The following is a 24179-nucleotide window of genomic DNA, read 5'->3' as shown; positions in this document are numbered from 1 at the left end:
GAGGACAGGCCATGACAAGAAGAGCAATGAGGGTCTCACACACCAGAAAGAAGTCTTTCCTGCTCCTAGGGGATCCCATGCACAGCATCATCTGGGTCCTAGGAAAGTCATGAGAAATATAACGCTGACCTTGACATTGCCCATCAGCATGTATATATAAAAGGCAAACAACTCCTAGCCCATGGGTTACCTTCTTGGAGAATGTCCCCAGTCCATGGTAGGGTTGATGCAGAGGGTATTCAAGCACCTTTTCTGATCACCTGTGTGTGGCACCTGGAAAGCTGCCCAGCTATTCTGGCATCCTGGTTACCTGTTTGCTTTTGTCATGACTACCTGACTTGTCTCCTTAACTTAGCTATTGATTTTTTCACACAGCAAAACACATAGCCCCTGAGACTTTGTCATATATTTATTTGTTAGTCTTCATGGTCACCCTTTCCCTGGGTGGGTCTGTAGCACAGCCATGCACTTTCTGGGATCCCTTGACCCTGACCTCCCCATACGTGGTCTTTTTTGACCCTCCCACCACCTTTCACCTTCCCCCCACAGCCTCACCCCAACATCCTGGGCCCCATCTTTAATGCTGGCAGGTCTGGTCTCAGCTTTTTCTAATCTGGTCACTGCTTGTGGGAGGCCACTGGAGAGATGTCAGGCTGCATGATCCAAGGAGGGGTCTCGTCTTCCTGAGAAGTTGGGTGTCCAGGCCCTCTCTGTCCAGCCGCTACCAGAAATATATGTGTAGGTCTCCTTGTTTGGACAACTGTGCCAGCCTTTTCCCTGCCAGGGAGAACCAGAACAAAAGGAAGTGCAGTTAGGGATATGAGGGTGATCTGCATGAGGAATGGCACCAGGAAACCTGGGAACAAGCTCCAGCATTTCCTTGGCTCCTCTGACATGTGCATCATGGTCCCTCAGCTGGCCTCTCTTTCTGGGCTCTCTGGTTCACTCAAACCATACCTCCCACCCCACGAGGGTTCCTGCAACCCATCAGCCACTGCTGAGCACACTCGACCTGAATCTACTCCTGCAAAAGTTGTCTATAGATGCTCAGTCACTAATTCTCTACCTTTAATGGCTCAAAAGTCCTCCAGGAAATCAAGTCCAAGCAATGTGTTCACCCCCTAAGGCCCTGTAAAGTGAAGCCTCATACAATCTACTCAGCTGGGCTCCCTTCTCTCTAATGCCCTGCACCATCCATCTAGGTCCCAGGGGCTCATCTCGGACCCTCAGCATACATAACCAGACACATCATTCCCTCTGTGAAAGAGGTCTGTCCCTGGCCTGGCTACTCCCTTGCGCCACCCATGGGGTTCTCTTGTTCCCCACCTGTCCCCCCGACATTCCTCAGCTCTACCTTCCCTGTAGGCCAAGCCCAGACCCACTCACTACCTTCATGAGCCTCTCTAGCCATCCCAAGACAATTGATCTCTCTCTTCCCTGATTTTCTGCTGCCTTTATGGGCTGTCCTACACTGTATCACATGTAATGTTTTCTATTGGAAAGTATGTGATAGCTGGGGCACATAGTCCTATGTTCAAGGTCAGCCTCTACCATGCCCTGGGCAAAGAAAACTAGACCCCGTGCTTACCCTCCTGATGCCGTGTGTATGTGTCTATGACCACAAGACACTTCAAGAGCAGGCCAGATTTGGCTAAACACAAATAAACCAACAATTTATTGCAACTTCTGTCTCTGCGAGGATGGCCATGAAGAGGTGTGTTCCAAGCCTCTTAGGGCTATCACAGGGACCAGATGTTAGCGAAACCATTTTGGAAAAGGTAAGCCTTAACTAAAATGCTAGTAAATATTATTGGGCCTGTGTAGTAGCCTCCTCCTACTTGATATTTGTAATTTTAATTATTTGGGAACAAACCCAGAGGTTCATAACATGGAGTTACTGTAATTTTAGTAAAGCACAAATGTGACCCAAAAGCATACTGCAAGCCTGGTGTTCTGGGCACAGCAACTCACCTCATGGCTAAGTGTCACCAGCCACTGGCGTTGGCCTCACAAGACCTGCACCCACATGCTTTCCAGTGGGTCGTCTATATGATAACCTCTGACAAGGGGTTGAAAACTTTTGTTCTTTGTGATGTTCCAGTGGTCATCAAGTGAAAGATAACACTTTAGCAAATGGTAAAAATATGGGTTTTTGAGAGAGAGAGAGAGAGAGAGACAAAGTACTAACAGGGGAGGGGCAGAGAGGGAGAGAGGCACAGAATGTAAAGTAAGATCCAGGATCTGAGCTGTCAGCACAGAGGCCGACATGGGGCTCAAACCCACAAACCGTGATATCATGACCTAAGCTGAAGTTGAACACTTAACCCACTGAACCCACCCAGGCACCCAGAAAACTTTTTTTTTTAAGTTTATTTATTTTTAAGTAATCTCCTACACTCAATGTGGGGCTTAAACTCATGACTCTGAGATCAAGAGTCACATGTTCCACCAGCTGAGCCAGCCAAGTGCCCCAAGAACAGAAAATTTTTGCTCTTCTCACACACTCATGATTGGGAAGAAGCCTATACAAGCACTTCTGCATTCAAATTTGGTGTTGTATCAACTTCCAAATGCCAAGGACATGTGTTAGGCTCACCTCTCCTGATATGAATGTAAATTATACACTGTGGCCTTTATTCCAAGGCTGCCCTTCACCTACAGCTCTTCACTTGTTCTCGGGGAATTCACAATTTTCACATTAGCCCAAAGAATGCATATTGAGAAATCATCTGACCTAGAGTTAAAAATGGCAGATCAAAAACATGGGATTTTTTGTTGTTGTTCGAAACCTACTAAAATAATTGTGAGGGAAATTTTTACTTTTTTAAAATTTTTATTATCTTTTTAATGTTTATTTTTACTTATTTTGAGAGAGACAGAGAGCAGGGGAGGGTCAGAGAGAGAAGGAGAATACCCCAAGCAGGCTCCATGGTGTCGGTGTAGAGCCTGACGCAGGGCTTGAGCTCAAGAGAACCATGAGATCATGACCTGAGCTGAAATCAAGCCAGATGCTTAACCAGCTGAGCCACCTAGGTGCTCATGTTATGATAGGAGAAGATAGAATTCAGTAGGAGGAGAGGGAAAGATTAGGACCTGAGGTCCCTGGCTGGGAAAAAACACATAGTGTCTGACCCACAGCAAACGCCCTCAGGTTCCTCTTAAAAATGTAACAGACATCACCCGCTCCCCCTCAGGTTTCCCTCAGGAATTTGACAAAAGACCTAACTAAAAATAAGTAGTAGACCACAAAACATATGACCCATAAGGAATGATATGGCCATAGACCACCCCTCATACGATGGACTTGAGCCAATCAGGAAATGGACAACCCAACACCTAGAGCTATCCAGCCAATAAGGGTAGGACCTGAGAAGGCACAAGGGGGGAGGGATGGGAGGGCTGACCAGAACCTTATAAAACGAGGACTCTTGTTTATAGCTGAGGGCATTCACTTTCAAATATCCCCTCCTGTGAAGAATGCTTTCATACTATTCTTGCTTTCTGACCTTAGACTCTAATAAAATTTGCCTGCTGCTCATTTTGTGTCCACCTCTTCATTCTTGGAAGTAAGATAACGAATCCTGGGTATTGAGGTAAAAAAAAAAAATCCTGCAACACTGTGAGGGGAATTTTTAAACAGGGCAGTAAAGTTACAAAGACAAATAAGTCAGGATAGGGGATCAAATATATGTAAGAACTAATCTGTAGGTGACAGGAAGCCAGTGGAAGAATAATAGCACTGGGCTTAGGAGAGGGGCAAATTTGAAACCTGAGTGCCTGCAGATGAGGGTCAGTGAGATGCACAGGTTTGCTCCCAGAGAACCCATGGAGGCTCGGGACCTGGTGGCACCCTACACCTCAGAAACAGGGTCAAGGGGGAGAGCTAAACATTGGCTGCAGTTAAACATACCCTTCCAGGTCTCTCCCCCAGTCCCACAGAGCCATTTACCCACCTGCTACCCCATCAAAGAGAAGTCTGAGGAGAAACTAAACCTGAAAGGCCTGGGTTCAAGGTCATTTGTACCAAGTAAGGCAGAAGCACATACTGAAAGTAGGGGGGTTACATGTGACATGAGTGTCTACCTGTGAAGTGTGAACAGTTTGCCACCTCCTCTGCTTTGCTGCCAGATATTCAGGCCAACAACTGGAGAATTTCTTCCTATTTCTGTGTATAGACATGGATACCAAGAAATCCTCAAAAAGATGGCGTGGTCCCAGCTACATCATTACCCTGCCATGAACTCACCACTTAACAAGCCCCACAGACACTGAGCCTCCGAAGCCCCTTCACACCTCATTTTTTAAAATACACAGATATCATTAAATCACAAACATCAGAGGAAAGTCTTGAACAGGCCAAAACAGACAAATTCAGAGGAAACAGAACATGCCAGAAAAAAAAAAAAAACTTCAAAAATATTGGAAATCCTCAGATAAATACTTTATCCATGAAGCAAGAATAGTTGGCTATAAAGAAGGAAGCATCCAAGAAGAAAATAATTCCAGGAAATGTGAAGTATAATAGCTGTTTAAAAAAATCAACTTAATTTAAAGACCTAACTGGCTTTGTTAACTGATTCATGAATCAGGCATCATCCCATCTAGCAAGTAAAGGGAAGCTCTGAGTAGTATAAAATGGAAGGCTTTTTTAAAGTTTATTTATTTATTTTGAGAGACAGGGACAGAGAGAGAGAGAGAATGGGGAGGGGCAAAGAGAGAAGGAGAGGCTCTGCACTGTGGGCACGGAGCCCCACGCAGGACTCAAACTCACAAACCATGACATCAGGATCTGAACTCAAGAGTTGCAGGCTTAAGGACTGAGCCACCCAGGTGCCCCCAACATGGCAGATTTTTATAGGAAAGGGTGGGCAAGAAAGTTATTAAGGAAGAAAGAAAGAAAGAAAGAAAGAAAGAAAGAAAGAAAGAAAGAAAAGAAAAGAAAAGAAAAAAAGAAAGGAAAGGAAAGGAAAGGAAAGGAAAGGAAAGGAAAGGAAAGGAAAGGAAAGGAAAGAAAAGAAAAGAAAAGAAAAGAAAAGAAAAGAAAAGAAAAGAAAAAGATTGTTTTCAAAAGAAAAGAAAAGGATTGTTTCAGGCAATGTCCCTTTCCCCTAGGGGCCCTTATCATGAAGATTACCTTATCTTCCTTTGAAGATAGGAGAGCCCAGCTGACAGATTGATTGCCTGGTTGGTGCGGACCAGAAAATTCCAGATTAATTGGCTTAAAATTCCACTCTTGGAGAGGTTGTCCCAAGGGCAAGTGACTCCATCTCTAGTCTGATTTTCTTTTTAATATAGCCAAAATAAAACTGAAATAGGTCTAGAAGATAAATTAAAGGAAATCTCCCAAAAAGTATAAAGAAAAAGAGTAAAGTAAATGTGATACTGTCATTCACAAGAAATACAAATTTAGGTCTTTGTTGATGGTTCATGGATCACAGCTGGTAAATCCCATGTAATTTCCTAAATGATTAGAATAATAGGGGCATCTATTGTTATAATATTTGGTTTTGCCCTCAGTTTCTGAAATAGCTTCAGAACCACAAAGGTCAAATGGGTATCCTTTAGAAGCCCCTTTGAACCACACTTGAGTTTACATGACTGCAGCAACTTTTGAAGAGTCCCTAAGGATGGGGGCTGGTTGCCAGGGGAACCAACCAGAATTAGAGGGTTAGAACTTTCCATCCCACCTCCCCCTCCCTCTATACCACCCACAGACCTCCTGGGAGAAGGGAGGGCTGGAGGTTAAATGGATCACCAATGGCCAATGTTATACTCCATCACTGCTTATGTACTGAAGCCCCCAAAAAACCCCAAAAGGACACAGTTCAGAGAACCTCCAGCTTGGTGAACACGTAGAGGCGTTAGAAGAAAGGCGCCTGCAGAGAGGACATGGAGGTCCTTTCCCCAATCTTGCCCTATGTATCTCTTCCATCTGACTGTCCTGAGTTATATCCTTTTACAATAAGTTGATAATCTAGTAAGTAAATGGTTTTCCTGAGTTCTGTGAGCTGCTCTAACAAATTAATTGAACCAGAAAGGGGGATACTCTCTAATTTATAGCCAGTCTTTAGAAGCACAAGTATCACCCTGGACTTTCTACTGATGTCTAAAATGGGGAAGAGGGCAGTCCTGTGGGACTGAACTTTAACCTGTGGAATCTGATACTGTCTCCAAGTAGAGAGTGCCAGAACTGAGTTGAATTACAGGACATCCAGATGGTGACCATAGAATCTGAGAACTGCTTGGATTGGGAAACCCTACACACACATTTTGTGGCCAGTAGTGTTGTGAGTGTAGTATAAAATTAAAGGAAACACATAGGAGTGGTTGTCCTTAGAGTAAAGAAATTTAAGAACCAGTCAGGAGATCCAAAGTCAGTTAATAGGAGTTCTGGAAAAAGAGAACAGACAAAACCAGAATGGAAGAAAATCATCAAAGACATAGTTTGAAAATGTTCAAAAATTGAAAAACAGGCATTTCCAGGCCAAGAAAGTCCACTGAAAGTCCATGAAAATGGATAAAAATATACCTACATCAAGGCACGGCACATGAAATTTAGGAACTGGGACAGCATCAGATTCTACCAAATCTAGAAGCTAGAAGACAATGGAGATGATTTGCAGCCTAAAATACTATACCTATGCAATCAGGAGACTACCATAGCAGAGGCATGAAGTGAATCCCTGGGTGAAAATGAGGGGGTGTCATGGGACAGAAGGCATGCAACAGACCTACACCATTCAGGAGCAGGAGGGTGGAAAGGCCCCAGGCAGTCCAGACGAAGGTGAAAGCCTGGTGTCTCTGCAGATAAATAGGAGGATATCTACATAGCTGGTGGGAAGTTTGCTGAGCCCCACCCTCCTTTAAAAATAAATGTTTATTTATTTTTGAGACAGAGAGAGACAGAGCACAAATGGGGGAGGGGCAGAGAGAGGAGGAGACAGAATCTGAAGCAGGCTCCAGGCTCCGAGGTGTCAGCACAGAGCCCAACGCGGGGCTCGAACTCATGGACCGTGAGATCATGACCTGAGCCAACTGAGCCACCCAGGTGCCCCTACCCACTCTCCTTTTAGACATCAGATTGTGACAGGTATATAGAAAATTAAGCAACAAAAAAGATATTTAGTAGCTCCGTAGGAAAACAAAAAGCACAAGAATGGAGATGTAGTTACATTGCAGCACACTACTTGGCTCAAGGAGAAATAATATTACAGTCATAATAAAGTAAAGGAGCATATTGAGCAAATAAACATTATGCCACTTATCCCACAAAGGGTTGAGAAGTTGTGTGTCTACCTTGTGCAGAGTAATGGAGATCGTGTAAGAAAGAAAAATCCTTATCATCCGTAAAAGCAAGTCAAATTTTCCAAGACTTAAAAAATAAGGGGAGAGTGGCCTGGATGGCTCAGCCAGCTGAGCCTCCTACTCTTGATTTTGGCTCAGGTCATGATCCCAGGGTCATGGGATCAAGCCCCATGTCAGGCTCTGCACTGGGTGTGAAGCCTGCCCAAGATTTTCTCTCTCTCTCTCTGCCCCTCTCCTTGTGTGCTCTCTCTCTCTCTCAATCTCTCTCTCTCAAATTAAAAAAAAAATGGTTGTGGAGGGGAATGTAAGTGCATTATTGAGAAATACAGTCTAGAAATGCAAATCTAAAATAAAGACCTAAAGAGTTGAAATAGATTTGCTTCTGTGAAATACAGGATAGGGATGCGGAGGAGTGGGGGCAAAGACTGCTATTTTGGTTATAAGCCTTTTGAAATAACTTATCTTTTTAAACCTAGACTCATATTTTAACTTAAAGAAAAATAAATAATACATGAAAATTTCCTTAACCTGAAAGACATGAGTCTTCAGATTGAAAAGACCAAGTTCTAAGGTTGTTATATGTAGCAACAAACAAACAAAAACAACAAAAAAGGACACTCAGTTAAATTTGAATTTCAGATAAACAGCGAGTAATCTTTTACAAAAAGTATGTGCCCAAATATTTCAAAAAGTACTTACTTTATCTGAAATTCAAATGTAATGGGGGTCTTCTATTTTACTAAGTAGCCTGAGGCCCGATACATGCATACCAAGGTACACAGCGTATCACTAAAAAACACTGGGGATAAAGAGAACATGTTAACAACTTCCAGAGGGAAAAAAATGTCACATGCAAATAAATCAGAAAAGCATTGACTTCTCACAGCAAGATTGGAAATTTGTAAACAGTGGAGCAACGCCTTCAAAATTCCAAAGAAAAACAATGTCCATCCTGGAATTTTATATCCATACAATCATTAACCAAGTCTAAGAACTGAATGAAGGCATTTTCAGGCATGCAAATTTTCACATACCCCTGACTTTTTCACTAATGTATCCACGTCTAGAACAGTGATGGGCACATAGCAGGAGCTTTAACAAATATTTGTTAAATGAAAAAAAGAATTCAAGATATAGCCATGTAAGTATTTGTTGAGAAAAATAAATGTAAATATGTGAAACAAACTTTTAAAATTCTTGAATGTGGTTGCCTGTCAGGACTCGGATTCATGGTAAAGAGAGAGGCAGGGCTTGCTGGTTTTCCTCAGAAGCCTTATAGCATCATCTGGCTTTTTAAAGCATGTACATGTATAACTTTAATAAAAATTAAAAGGGTTTTTAAGTATGTTCACTGCTTTTACGTCCTACACACATTCCCAAATCATATTTCATATTGATACCAAAAGGAAGCGACTATGGGATTCCCTACCCTTTTGTATTATTAATCTTAGAAGCCATCCTCTTCCTCTCATCCACTTCTTTCTCTCTAACCAATGCCTCTAATCCATCCACATGTCCCAAAGCTCTTACCTCCCTCATGGATCTCCAATGCATTCACCTTCCACCTCCATCTCTAATTACCCTAGTGCCATCTTCCACCTGGACATTGAAGAAGTTTAGCAATGGGCCCCTACATCCATCCAGTCCATCCAGCCTATTACACTGTGGCCAGGCTGATATTTTCAAGTACAAGTCTGATCACATCACTCCATCACCACCTGCTTTAAACATTCCACAGTGCCCCATTGCTCCTTGGCTAAAGATAAAGCTCTTAACCCTCCACCTTACTTGCTTACCCTTTCCCTTGCCACCTCAGTCTCTCATGCTGATCATCTTTTTTCCACAGGACATTTGCACATGCTGTTAACACTGCCCGGTGTGCTGTTTCTAGAACTTTTGCCTATTTAATCTTCTGCTCATCATTCAAATACCAGCGACAATGTCATTAAGTCAAATCCCCCTATTTTAAGCTCTTATTGCACAGCTACCTGGATAGCTGTACTTGGTAACATTTGTTACAGTTGGAGTTTTATATTTAGGCATACTGGATTAGTATCTTCATCCACTGCACCATCAACACACACACACACACACACAGGCACACGCACACTCACAGGCTCTCCACTAAAGGTGGAAATCCTCTGTTTCACTTATCATTATACATTGCTTAGTACATAGTAGAAACTTAATGCCAATGTATTGAATCTGTTGAAACACCACCTTTTACTACTGCAACAATCAGTATGTATCACTTGGGTTAGAATAACATTTATTCATCAGTCTCATCTCTGTCCTAAAATTCTAGAACTTGGAGACTGCATGCTATTTATTTATTTATTTGTTTGTTTGTTTGTTTGTTAGTTTTTGGAAGGCCTGCTACTCACTCCTCTCTATTTTTCCAATTTCCATCTTCACACATAATTTTTCAAAATGTGTATGTACATAACATATGCAAAGATTATGTTTTATGGGGTTTCTATCTTGGAGAGCTTACATATCAGAAAAGCCTTTACACCTTGCCTTTTAGAGATTATCATCCAGGATACATTTCTAGCACTTCACATATGATCTTTAAATGTGTTATCTTCCCTCACAATTCAATACAGATTCAAAAGGCTGAATTCTAGTAAACATCTGATTAAAGCTAAAGATTCAGCACTTTAGGTAACCCTGATGATTTTTATCTTGTCTCAGCTCAATGAAGTTTAACACCTATGCTTTGTGCTGTAGCCAAATCATTACACATTCTTTACTGTGCAAGGAAGATGGGGACATTGGCTAGCTGACAGAGCCATCATGAGAATGACCATTTGTCAGCTAGTGCACAAACTTCTAAATCTAGCATAAGACAGGGCATGGGGGGTGTCTAAACTTAAACAATGTTGAACACCACTTGTTTACAGTTCCTGTGCATATAGAGACTATCTGATAATCCAATACTAATTTAACACTTTGCTGAGTAAAACAAGTTTAAATTAATCCTCTCTCAGGGCATCTGGGTGGCTCAGTCAGTTAAGGGTCTGACTTCAGCTCATGTCATGATCTCGTACTTTGTGGGTTCAAGCCCCATGTCAGGCTCTGTGCTGACAGCTCAGAATCTGGAGCCTACTTCAGATTCTGTGTCTCTCTCTGTTTCTCTGCTCCTTCCCCACTCATGCTCTGTCTCTCAAAAATAAATAAATGTTAAAAAAATTAATAAAAAATAATCTTTTTTTCTTTTGTCTCATTTAGAATTGTATGAGAAACCAAATATTCTTTAAAGTTCCTTGTAGAGAATAGGACTATCAGACTGCCTTCCTTTAAAATAACTTCCCTTCAGACACAAGCTAATATAGTCATGGAGAGTCCTAAATTTCTTATGTCTGAAATTTAATATAATTGAACAATACTAAACTCAAGAATTCCCCATGCAGAGGTGCCTGGGTGGCTCAGTTGTTTAAGCATCCGACTTCAGTTCAGGTCATGATCTCACAGTTTGTGGGTTTGAGCCCCGTGTTGGGCTCTGTGCTGATAGTGAAGAGTCTGCTTCAAATTCTGTGTCTCCCTCTCTCTCTCTCTTTGCCCTTCCCCAACTTGTGTGCACACAGTTGTGCACGCACCTCCTCTCTCCTTCTCTCTCTCAAAAATAAAATAAACATTAAAAAAAAAAGAATTCCCCATGCAGTGTTTTTTTTAAAAAATCCCCTCCTTTGCCCCCAAAATCAGTCTCTGGAAATGGTAGCTACTAAGGGTCACTCTCCAAATGGACTGACTTCCCCAAAGCTTGGCCATGTCACATCAGCAGGGGAAGGCTGGGACCAGAATCTGGACAATCTTGCTGCTTTCTGGGCCCAGTGTGAACCGACTATCTCAACCTCTTCTCTACATTTGCTGTTTACAGACTTAGACTCAACAGCTCTTCCCCAAGCACTCTGTCATTTCTCTGAGTGATGTGGAATTTGGCATTTCTTGAAACCTTGAGCTTGCTAAAATTTTTTTGCTCCTCTGGGGTGTATCACCAAAGCCCTGCATATTCCCAGAAAGGTAGAGAAGAGGCATGCAACAAGTTTAGGGCTGTATTTTATGCTTCAGACAACCACAGTGAAACTGTCAAGACACTCATGGTTTTAGTGTTCACCAATACCTTTAAGAGAATGTGTGTACCTTATAATTGCCAACAAAATACTGATTCAACAAGATACCATTTAATACCCATCAAATAGATAGCCCAGCTAGAACATTCACAGTTGGTTGAGTGCCGTAAACACTCTCATACAGATCTAATGATTTCTTTTATCTGTTTTCTCTCTTAATTTCTATAACCACCCCTTATCATTTTTCAAGATAGAAATAATTTTTTCTTATCCTAAAAAAAATATGCTCTTTCACCTTGCTCCAGCAAGAAGGGCCCACAGAAAACTATAAAAGAGATGCTTAAAATCACACATAGCCTTTCTACCTAGAAAAAAAAAAAAAAACATTGTTCTTGGAGTGCGACAGTCTTAGCCCAGTTACTTATTCGGTGGCCTCATCTAATAAATGAAAACAATAACTCAAGGTGCCTCACACTGTGAGGATTTAAGATAATATTCGTATAAGGCACAGTCACTCGTAGCTGGTAGCTATGACCGTTGCTTTATTAATATATGTCCAGTATATAAAGAGATAGATAGATGATAGTTAGCTGATAGCTGATAGATAGATAGATAGATAGATAGATAGAGATATGGTGATATGGTGCCTATTTTATGTTTCCACAAAATGGCTTTTGTGTGCCCCCAAAAAACATTATGTAGAAGATACACTGCTTTGATAAATAAATATTCAATTTATTAAGGCTACAAATATTTCAATAGAGTTCTTCCTTAATCCTTTGAGTTCATATGACAAATTTTGCTCTTTGGTTCATAAGCAGAGGTTGCTTATTTTGTTTGTCAAAAGTCTGAATTGCTCGAGAGTCTTTGAAAGCAGTAATAAGAGGAGGACACCTTGAAGGATATGTGTTATGGACTGAATATCTGTGTCCTCCCGGCACCCATATGCTAAAGCCCTAATGCCTGGTGTAGCTAGCTGTATGTGGAGACGGAGCCTCCCAAGGAAGTAATTAATGTAAATTTAAATGAGGTCATGGGGGTGGGACCCAGGTCCTGTAGGACTGGTGTCCTAGAAAGAGGAATAGACTCTGACTCCCCCGCCCCCCTCTCTCTTTCTCTGTGAACAGAGGGTCGGTCATATGAGAGCACAGTGTGAAGGCAGTAGTTTGCAAACCAGGAGATCTCACCATAAAACAAACTTGCTGGCACTTGATCATGGACTTCTACTCTCCAGAAGTGTAAGAAAATGAATTTCTGTTGTTTAAGCCACCCAGCATGTGATATGTCATTACAGCAGCCCTAGAAGCTAACTCAATATGGGAAGCAGAGATTCCTGCGTTACATGGGGGGGGGGGGGGGGGTCAGAGGTCAACAACAAGAAAAGAGCAAGGATTCACATCCTACTAGATGGTTGTATCCTGGGAGGTGGCCAGACCTTGAAGGGAATGACTGCTAAGCACATCAAGGTGTCCAGACCTGTGGCACAGGGTTCCCTGCCTGCTCATGGAGATGGAGAGCCCCTGCTGGATTTGTGAACAGAGATTTATACCCAGTTTTAGAGTTGTCAGATTGAGCAAGTAAAAATATAGGATCAAAAGTTAAATTTGAATTTCAGATGATTTTTCAATATTTGGGACATTCTTCTTTTCTTTTTCCTCTTTGATTTTTCTTCTTTTTAAGCTAAAAAAGAAATAAGCCAACCAAAAACAAACAAAAAATGACCAGCTTACCCATTTGGGACATTCTTATATAAAAAACTATCCACTGTTTCTCTAGAATTCAAATTAATTGAATACCCTGTGTTTTATCTGGCAACCCTACCCAGCACAGGCATGACCTTCTGGCTGGCATTTTAATAATTCATATGGAAACGCCTGGGTGACTTAGTTGGTTAAGCTTCCAACTTCGGCTCAGTTCATGATCTCACAGTTTGTGGGTTCGAGCCCCATATTGGGCTCTACATTGACATCTCAGAGCCTGCTTGGGATTCTTTGTCTCCCTCTCTCTCTGCCTCTCTGCTGCTTGTGCTCTGTATCAAAATTATTACAAAAATAAATAAACATTAAAAAAATTCAGGGGCACCTGGATGACCTAGTTGGTTAAGCGTCCAACACTTAGTTTCAGCTCAGGTCATGATCTCACAGTTCATGAGTTCAACCCCACGTCGGGCTCTGCACTGACAGTGCGGAGCCTGCTTAGGATTTTCTCTCTCTCTCTGCCCCTCCCCTACTCATCCTGTCTTTGTCTTTCTCAAATCATTAGATAAATATACATGTACAAGTAAGGATATTTCACCAGTGTATTGCTTATAATCATAAAAAATGAAATTAATGTAAGAGCGGTTGAATAGTCCTGGTACTTTTGTTCAAATATATGCAGCTTTAAAGTTGTCATTTTTAAAATCTATATTTATTAGTATGAAAAGATGTCCACAATGTATTGTTAAATTTAAAAGGGTAACAGGGGCTCCTGGGTGGCTCAATCTGTTAAGCATCTGACTTCGGCTCAGGTCATGATCTCGTGGTCCATGAGTCTGAGCCCCGCCTTGGGCTCTGTGTTGACAGCCTAGAGGCTGCTTCGGATTCTGTGTCTCCCTCTCTCTCTCTACCCACCCCCCCCCCCCGCTGGCTCTCTCTCTTTCTCTCTCAAAAATAAACATTAAAAAAATTAAAAGGGAATAAAGTAATTTTAAGTTTGATTTTTTTTTTTTACTAATTTTAACAAGACACCATCCCTCACACACATATGTAAAAACATCTGGAATAATTATACCAAAATATTGACAGGAGTTATCTCTGGATTGTGGGATTACTGGTGATTTTTACTTTGCTCTACATCCCTTTATGCATGTATTATCTTAATAATCAGAATAAAACAATAATTCTATTACAATTTTGAAAAAAGTATTTGCAACCTTTCACACCCAGCACAGCCCAACACAGGGCCTGAACTCACGACCCTAAGATCAAGACCCTGAGCTGAGATGGAGAGTCAGATGCTTAACCAACTGAATTACTCAGGTAGCCCATGTACTCGTAACTTTTTAAACAGAAGTATGCAGGGGTGCCTGGGTGGCTCAGTTGGTTAAGCATCTGACTTCGGAACGGTGTCAGGATCTCACCGTTCCTGAGTTTGAGCCTCATGTCAGGCTCTGTGCTGACAGCTCAGAGCCTGGAGCTGCTTCAGATTCTGTGTCTCCCTCTTTCTATACCCCTCCCCCCTCATGCTCTCTCTCTCTCTCTCTCTCTCTCTCTCAAAACTAAATAATCATTAAAAAAAATTTTTAAAGGGAAAAATAAGTAAAAGAGAAGTATGCAAAAGCATTGATAACTCCATAATCTGACAATTTGAAGCAAGGAATTTATGTGTGGATTCAGGAATTCCTTACCTAAAGTCATGGACACATTCCTTATCATAATTCAGTGTCAATTTACCTCAATTATGACATCTTTATCATGTAATAGAGCCACAGAAACACTTGGATGTGGTAGACATTTGCTATTTTGGTTCCTTTTATTTAGGGTTGGGGGAGTGATTTTTTTTTCACTACCCAGCATCCATTTTATCCCTTCTTCTTGTTACTGAGTACCACTTTTCCTTCAGACAAACAATCTCCAGACCTCATGCTCAGTCCACATGCTTTGGGTAACTCCAACCTTGATTCCAAAGGTGTGCATATGACCCAAATAAATCCAATCAGAGCATGCCAGTCCCCTGACCTAATAATTCACCCCAATAAGATAAGGAGGTAGAATTCCGATCAGTGAAAAGCAGATCATGGATTTTGTCAGGCTGAAAGAAATACTCTTTCTACTAGACTGAAACCCAGGAGGATATGTGCCTGGAGTTACTAGCCATCTTACTGCCATCCGAAACCAAACATGGACAGCAAAATTACGGTGAGAGAGATGAACAAAAATTTACCTCCTGGATCATACGGAAACTAAAACTCAATATTATTATTTTTTAAAACAAAATTCTTCAGAAGAATTTTATCATTTTCAAGTAACATAGTATGGACCCTAGAATTATTGTGAATTTTCCCAGCAAAGGCACTGGCTAATTCGACTGATATGAGAATGAAATTAATTGAATGTACTGGCACTAGTTATAAACACTGCTTACAGGTCTGAGTAGAATTTCATTGGTATAAATACCCTAAGGAGAAGAGTTGCCAGGCATCCTGTATATACAGGATATGTCCCGTATTTAATGATTTTTGTCCTGCTTCCTCTATTGGCTTTTCTCCCCCTAAATGCCCTATGTTCAGCATTTTCAATAAATTAAGATGTTGGGGGTTTTATCAAATTTATCTAGGCATGGGCATTTTTATTTGCTAAATTTGGTGGCCTTACTGAGGAGTCGTTTAACTCCTACACCCTTCCATGTTTCACCCTGCTTTACAGTAGTTTTGCCAACTGAAGCCCAATTCTAGCTGACGTTATAGGAGTTAATAAAATTTTCTTTTTCGATTAAGAAGATTTGAGCCAGATTTCCAGTCTCTTATAACCAAAAGAATGCTAACTGAACCCAATTAATTGTAGAACCACCAACACCTAAGCTCTATGGCCTAATTATAGTAATAGCTACATTTTACATTCATCACTAAGTGTGTTCAAGACATTTTAATTTTTTTTATGTTTGTTTGTTTGTTTGTTTGTTTATTTATTTTGAGAGAGAGGCAGAGAAAGAGGGAGACACAAATCCAGAGCAGGCTCCAGGCTCTGAGCTGTTAACACAGAGTCCGACGCAGGGCTCAAATTCACAAACAGTGAGATCATGACCTGAGCCGAAGTTGTATGCTTAACCCACTGAGCCACCCCAGCACCCCAGGACATTTTCAATATGGTATCTCGGGGTGCCTGAGTGGCTCAGTTGGTTGGGCATCCGACTTTGGCTCAGGTCATGATCTCACAGCTCATGAGTTCAAGCCCTGCATCGGGCTCTGTGCTGACAGCTCGGAGCCTGGAGCCTGCTTCAGATTCTGTGTCTCCCTCTCTCTGCCCTCCCCCCGCTCAAGCTCTGTCTCTCTCTCAAAAATAAATAAATATTTTAAAAATTTAAAAAATAAAATAAAATAAATATGGTATCTCATGAATAAACCCACCCATCCTTTGAGATAGACATTATTTTCTCTATTTCAGAGATGAAGAAACTCAGCTTCCATGAGGTTACATAATTCACCCCAAATTGCACAGTTAGGCTCATGGAACCAGTATACCAAGACACCAAGCCCATGTTCTGCCACTGTACCATACTACCTTCCAATCTAGACTTAGAATTCTCAATTCTGATTTCACACCACAGAGAGAATTCTTCCAGTGGGCTTAGGTTCACTACTGGTTGAAGTAAATAACCACTGGAAAGCTTAACTTCCCACTCTGATTTGAAGCCAAGCATATAAAAAGTGCCGGAACAGAGCTTCAGTTTATAGCGCATGCAGAAAGCCCTCACTACAGTCTTCTCTAATTTCCAAGCAAGGCTTATGATCTGAAAGCAAGTTTTTGGCTCATTTGAGTACTGTCAAGTTAATCAAGGTCAGTTCCATTGTTGAAATTAACCAAACAACTGCAAATTTTCCACTGTTTATGGACACTGCCTAAAACCATGTAGGCTGGACATGCTCTACATATAAAGGCAGACCTGAGACAGAGGAATCACTAGATATCTAACAAATCACTTCAGTTTTCTACAAATACATAAAAATAAATAAAATGGCTCCTGCATATTTACCTGTGATATGACATTTTATGTGCAATTCATCCTGTTTTTGTTACTTTCATAGTAGCTCTGTGAAATATACCTCTCAAGAAACTAAGGTACAGCAGAGAGGTGATGTCCTCTGTGCAAAGTCAGGCAGCAGGTCAACAGCAAACAGATAAGACCCCAAACAAACACATGAACAAAAATAGCAAGTATCTACTATATCCAGGTGTTTCTGTGGCTCTTTTTGCAAGAGAAAGATGCCAGAGCTTAGATAAATTGACACTAAAATATGATGAGGAACATGTCCATGGCTTCAAGTAAGGAATTCCTGAAGCCACACACAGAGTCCTTGATTCAGACTTTAAGATTATAGAATTATCAATGTTTTTGACAAATAGGTTGATCTAGAAACAAACCAAAACTCTTTTCCTGGTGGCCTCTGCCCCTCCAGGCTTCCATAGGAGCCCCTGCTCCCACTTTTGCTGCCCAGGAAAGCAGTAGCATTGTGCCATTCATGCAGGGAGGCTGCCAATGAATAATGTAGGTGCCCTCCTTGGAGGGCAGACAGTGAGGGCAGCATCCTGGACCTCTGATGGCTTTTCAAGTGCAGCCCAAATGAATGTGATAATGAAGGTCCAAGTGACTCTGAAAAGTGAGGAACGCCTGTTTGTCAAACATCTCCCCTTGATTATTTCCTGGCAGCCCTAAATATTTTACGATGGAAGCTCCAGGAACAAAAGAGATGCTGTTCCTTACCACCGCCTCCCAGCAGGCTGAGGGGGAGCTTCTCAGGCTCCTGGAGAGGGTCAAGGGGAGACCAGCATGGCCTGAAGAGATGGAATTTGTGACATTGTCCCCTGAGGTCAGAGAGATGATGACAACCATGCCCATTCCACTTCTGCTCCTTGCTTTCCCAATGTGTGTGTGCATTTTCCACTAGTGAGAAACCCTCAGAGGACAATTTTCTGGAGCCTGGTGCAGCAAAATGCCAAATACAAAGGCTCTTTTCAAATCCACCTCTGAATTGCAGAGCCCAGACTCAGCCCGTCCATCCACGAGCTCCTGGCACATACTCAGTACGTGACTATAATCGCTTCTACCTGGATTCCTATAGGAGCCTTCCACTGTAGCACATAGAAGGCTGTGCCTTGAAAGAGGTTTGCCCTCTCACACTCACCCCACCCACAGACAGAGGATTTAAAAACAGCAATGAAACTGGCCAAAAAGTCCTACTGCTTTTTATTTTGTATCTGTCAAGCTGTCCCGCCTAGAGTGGACCTGGGTCACCACCCCTAGTCTCTTTCCCACTACTGCCCCACTTCAGCCAAAGAGAGCCCTCCAAAATGGGACCTGAGCCTGTCGTACCTCTGTTTTAAAACTCTTACATTCTCCCCTTCATTGCCTTTAGAATGAATCCAATTTCTAGCAGCGTCATGGCTCTTCACAGTCAGTCTGAGTCTGACCTATTTTCAAGCTTTGCCTGTGCACTCTTATGCCATGTATCCCAAGCTCGCAGTTCCTTGAGCACATCATCCCTTTCTCAGGGTCTGTGCCTCTGTTCACATCATTCCTTCTATTGAGAATGTTCTCTTTGATCCTGAAAACTCCAACTCCTCTTACAAGGCTGGCTGACATGTCCACTTCCTGGACACCTTTCCCAGGAAGAATTCGTTACCCTTCCTCCCTTATCCAGAGCACCTGCTACATGAATCTACTGTAGCAATTTTGTGGTTTTCCCCACATGGCCTCCAATGAAGGCTAAATTCCTAATCCCAATGGTAGAGCCCAACCATTTGTTGCTGTAGAGCCCAACACAGTTGCTGTGCCTTAAATTAGTCCTCATAACCAGCCCACCTTACAGTTCCTGACTCCTTGGGTCAGAGCTCATGTGACCTTCCTGAAACCAGCTGGGAAAGTGGGCTACAGCCACCTTGGAGTCTTGCTCTCTCCCACCGTCCTGAAAGCCACTCCCAAGACAGCTGGCCACGGATTCTGGTTCCAAGGTAGGTAGGAATAAAGACCCCTCCCCCCAACATCATTTGTCTGCAATCTCAGCTGGGTTTCAATTTGGCAGTTTAGTTGCAGGTAACTGGGTGCTACCTTGGATAATAATAAAATTGTACCATTATTCCTGCATTTGTCTTTGCACTTCAGTCCCCCAGTCGGAACACAGTAGTGATCAGTGAAGGACAGCAGGGCAAGATCTGGGCCCTCACGTAAGCCTGAAGGCCTATCCCCTAGTGTCTGCCACTCACCAACACTGTATTATAGTAGGTTGCTTACTTGTGTCTTCTATCTCTTATAATCAGCTCCCTAAGAACATTAATGTTCTGCTCACCTTTGGTTCTCTAGGGCCTGACACGAGCAAGCTTAATATAAAGGTCTATTAGAAAATAACGAACAGGGTGGGGAGGGGCGGGGGGAGCCTGGGTGGCTCAGTCGGTTAAGCGTCTGACTTTGGCTCAGGTCATGATCTCATAGTTTGTGGGTCTGAGCCCTGCATTGGGCTCTGTGCTGACAGCTCAGAGCCTGGAGCCTGCTTAGGATTCTGTGTCTCTCTCTCTCTCTCTCTCTGCCCCTCCCCCACTCACATTCTGTCTCTGTCTCTCAAAAATAAATAAGCACTGGAAAAAAATTAAAAAAAAAAAGAAAAGAATGAATGGGTACACAATATTGTGTAAGGTGATTCCTCCACCCCCTACTCATTCTTGGCCCAGCTGCCACCCCCCACCCCTACTTCTTTTCTCTCAACTCCAGTTTTGTTCAGGTTTCTGGAAACCAACCACCTCAAAGAAGTTGAGGCCCTCCCCAGCACTATGTTGAACAGTAATTCTACCTGCTTCTGACGAAATTGGATATGATGGGCTTGTGTCCTAAGTGTGGCTTAAGAGAGGTTGGTGGGAGACACCTGGGGAAGGTTTCCTCATTCTTAGAAAGGTTTGTCTTTTCCTTCCCTTGGATGTTGCGGTGTGAGGGCACAGTGCTGTCATTTGTGAAAATGAGAGGGAAGCCAAGCAAGTCTCAGAGAAAAGAATCCCCTGAGCCCCAACACAGCTATGGCAGGCTGGCTTCAAAAACGGTTCAAACTCTCCATGTTGCCCTTTACAATATGACTTCAAAGTTCTTCCACCAAAAGGCAGAATCTTTTGGTAATTGCCCATTACTTGAGTTGTACTGGCCTAGTGAATCAGTTTAGCCAGTATCAGGCAGCAGAAGTGACTGTACTCATTTTCACTCTTTGCCTCAAGTGGCATTGACATTTCTTGTGGGGAATAAGCCTAAGAATTCCCTGAGTTTGCATCAATGGGTTAACAAGGCTTAGGGTAGGAAGCAGCCACAAGGCAAAAACACCCCCAGCATAGAACAAAGGGTAGAGCAGAAAGCCACTTCCACAGGACAAAAGCATCTGAGAACAGGTAGAAGTGGAAAGCCCCCACAGCAGGGAGAAAGTGTCCAGAGCTAATTAGCAAGAAAAATGGCTTATTAACCCTGACGTAGCGTGCTCTATCTATCTTAGCCCCTAGAAAAGTTAAGATAAACAGACACGATGCCTAATGCCTGCAGTAAACAGCCATCTGCTTGGCACTGGGGCTTTGATTTGTATTGACCCTAACCCCTAACACACACACCTTCAAAACCCCCTTTCTCTCACACACATGAGTTAATGATCACTGTTTTATTGTCTCTTTCTGCATATCCATCATGAATGTAAGCCTTCTGATCCTAAAAACTACAGAGCAAGGACCCTTACTCAGGGCTCTTTTCTCCTCCAGACATTAGCTTCTCTCATATTCAATTCTGCAGCTGCTCTCCTGCTGGACAGACAGAACTCTAGGCTCAAAATCTGCAACAACATCTGCTTGCTTTTGGGCCCCTGAATCCACTATAAGAAAGAGCCCAGGCCACCTTCCAGAGGGATGAGGAAGCCACTGGCAGAAGCTAAAGGTCCCTGGCCAATAGCCAGCTGACCCCCAGAGGCAGTACCACCTGATCAACCCAGACCTGGCCACTGAGGCATAAGGAAGCATCTGTCAGGCAAGACCAGAAGAGCTGCCAGGCTGAGCCCAGCCTAAACTGCTGACCTGCTGAACTGGGAGCTAAGAAACAACAATTCTTGTTGTTTCAAACCCCTAAGTTTTGAAGTGGTTAGTTACATAGAAATAATGAACTGACTTACCAATCCTGGAGCTGTCCCTCCTCAAGACTCCAAGTTATAAAAAATAGTAAATGATCTTTTGGTATCGTGTTCTTTTTTTTTTTTTTTTAATCCTATGGTTAGGGGCTCCTGGGTGGCTAAACCAGTTAAACATCCAAATGTTCATGTCGGCTCGGGTCACAATCTCATGGTTTGTGAGTTCAAGCCCTGTGTTGGGCTCTGTGCTGACAGTGCAGTGCCTACTTGAGATTATCTCTCTCCCTCTCTTTTTGCCCCTCCCCTGTTTTCATGCTTTCTCTCTCTCTCAAAATAAATAAATAAACTTAAAAAAAATCCTATGGTTAGATGCAGCCAATAGCTTCCTGATAGCTTCCTCCTTCTCAGGAGTGAAAAGATGAGAGAGGGCTTCTGCCTTTGGTCTAACTGGACTTAAGATGTGTATCTTTTAACTAGGCTGTCAACACTTTGAGGTAAAGAACTGGTGCTGTGTGTATCTGTAAAAAAGATTAGAGTCTGGGGGAACCTGGGTGGCTCAGTCACTTAAGCGTCCAACTCTTGATTTTGGCACAGGTCATGATCTCATGGTTCGTGAGTTCAAGCCCACATTGGGCCCTGTGCTGATAGTGCACGGAGCCTGCTTGGGATTCACTCTCTCTCTCCCTCTCAAAATAAACAAACAAATTTAAAAAGAAAAGATTAGAGTCTGAAAACATACATATCAACGCAAGGTAACCTTCACACAATGCAAAATGAGCGGGCTAGTCCATCTGAAGGCTTCATGAAGGAAGCTGGATCTGAGCTGGATGGTCTCTGAAGGAGGTTTAGGGTTGAGAGAGATAAGAATCCAAGAGGAGGTGGAGAGAGGCAGGCCCCTCTCTGGCCCTGGAGAATGGACATTCCATGGGAATCTGTTTTGGGAAAAGGTGAATGACCAAGAGGCAAGCTTGGATGTGATAATTTAAGGTATAAAGGACACACCAAGGAAAAAACAGCTTTCTCATTATAAGTCCAGCAAAGGTTAATTCTGTGAGGTCACAAGACAGACCTGTCAGGAGGAACAAACCAGTGTTCTCCCTAGCCACTCTCAAAACAGTTTCAAAAAGCACCCCTGTTCAGGGGTCAACAGGCCAATGCCCATGACCTCAGAAATGACCAGGCCTGAAGAGTCTCTTTCTACCAGTGTGACCCATGTACTCTTCACGTTCTCTAACTCAGTGGGCCACCTGATAGCCTGGGGTAGGGGAGGGGGTTGTAGAGTAGAACTTTAATAAAGATTAGATCACAGGATGAATGGATTTCATAAGCCTAGAAAAAAGGTAACAGAGAGGTACCTGTTTCTTTCAAATCACCAGAGTCCACCACATCTCTCTCTACATCTGAGTTGCCTCGGGCCTGAGAGGCATGAGCAGAGCCTAGCAGATGGATACCCAGGCTCTGTGCAGGGCCACCCCCCCTTGGAGTCTGGAGAAAAGGCAAAAGGAAGCCCTCTGTTCTCCCAGCTACAAGCATGCAAGCACTAAATAATTCTGAAAATCAGCTTCAGAATTAGAGCACAGAGAAGGAGGGAAGAAGTCTGTATTTTGGCCAAGAAGCCATCTTTCTCTTACTGAACAATGATTATGTGCTAAGCACATGTTATCCACTTTAGAAAACCCTCACAATATTTCTCTGAAATAAATATAATGATTCCTATTTTGCAGTTGAAGAATACCGGCCTCAAGAGAGTAGGAAATGTGCCATAGTCCTGATGCTAGTGAGTGGAAAACTCAGGATTCGAACCTAGGACAGTTCAATGCCAAAGTCTGGGGGCTCCCCACAAAGCCCCCATGCAGGGCTTAACTACTAGGATTTCTTCAAAGTGTCAGTGGAACATAAGCTTTCATAGGGGATTAGTTGTAGAGGTATCCCCTAGTCAAGAGAGTCAGTGAGTTAACACTTTGGACTTCAAACCAGCTCTGTGGGGGCACCCAGGTGGCTCAATCGGTTAAGCTTCTGACTTCAGCTCAGGTAACCATCTTGCGGTTCATGGGTTCAAGCCCCCACGTCGGTCTCCATGCTCACAGCTCAGAGCCTGGAGCATGCTTTGGATTCTGTGTCTCCCTCTCTCTCTGTCCCTTCCCTGCTCACACTCTCTCTCTCAAAAATATATAAACATTTTTTAAAAAGACAGCTCTGGAATGAAGTAGCCATAACAGCCATAACAGCCCTGTAGCCTTGGCTCAATCATATGATTTCTCTCTTTTTTTTTTCATTTATAAAATAAGAAAGTCAATTTATATAATAGATCAGACCCCTTCCTATTCCCATGGTTGGAGGTTTTCCATCTCTTCCATAGAGAAGCTAGCCTAGACTGATCTCCCTTTACTGACAGTTTCTAGGAATGAGGATAAGGTTGGTTCAGATCCAAACCTCCTCCATTCCGCTGTGTCAAGGGTCCAAGAATATTGACTTAGCTGCTGGAGCCTCGGCCTTGTGGGTGACAATGGGGCAGATAAAGGGGCAACTGTAAAGGACTCTTCAACCTTCTCATAACCATTTGATCTGATGATGTCCAAACAGAACAGTAATGATTCACCAAGCCAGTCGTTCCCAACCATGGGAAACTTTACCACTGCTTCCCTTGGTTTGAAAAAGGAAAGCTTGTTCATCCCATGTCCTCTCCCTTTCTTCTAAATCCTCTGATGGGGCAGAAAATCCATATAGGGCTGTTGTCTAAGAGGAGGGGGCCAGCCCTGTTAGCAGAGAATGTGCCTTTCCTGAAAATCAGTCCAAGGGGATCAAATGTCATTGAGGACATTGATTGACCTTCCACACCAACCCCTTAAATCAGCTAACAACCAGCAGTGGGCAGGCCCTGACAGAGGGAAACACAAGATTGCTGCAGGAATCTGAGGGGTGGAGGCTTCACCTCAGTCACAAGGCTGCTGAATAGGTTAGGC

General features: G+C 42.8%; 1 protein-coding gene across 2 annotated transcripts in view; it reads right to left on the bottom strand.

Moving 5' to 3' along the window:
• Positions 1-394: 394 nt before the first annotated feature.
• KCNA6 (potassium voltage-gated channel subfamily A member 6) overlaps positions 395-24179 on the bottom strand; it is a 45336-nt gene continuing 21551 nt past the window's right edge. For both annotated transcript variants that reach the window (XM_027074090.2, XM_015061532.3), the window contains exon 2: positions 395-777. The gene's annotated coding sequence lies outside the window, so the exon portion shown is untranslated. The remainder of the gene's footprint in view (positions 778-24179) is intronic.

This window comes from Acinonyx jubatus, chromosome B4 (genome assembly GCF_027475565.1).
Source record: "Acinonyx jubatus isolate Ajub_Pintada_27869175 chromosome B4, VMU_Ajub_asm_v1.0, whole genome shotgun sequence".
Taxonomy (NCBI): Eukaryota; Metazoa; Chordata; class Mammalia; order Carnivora; family Felidae; genus Acinonyx; species Acinonyx jubatus.
This window is presented reverse-complemented; position numbering and strand designations above follow the sequence as displayed.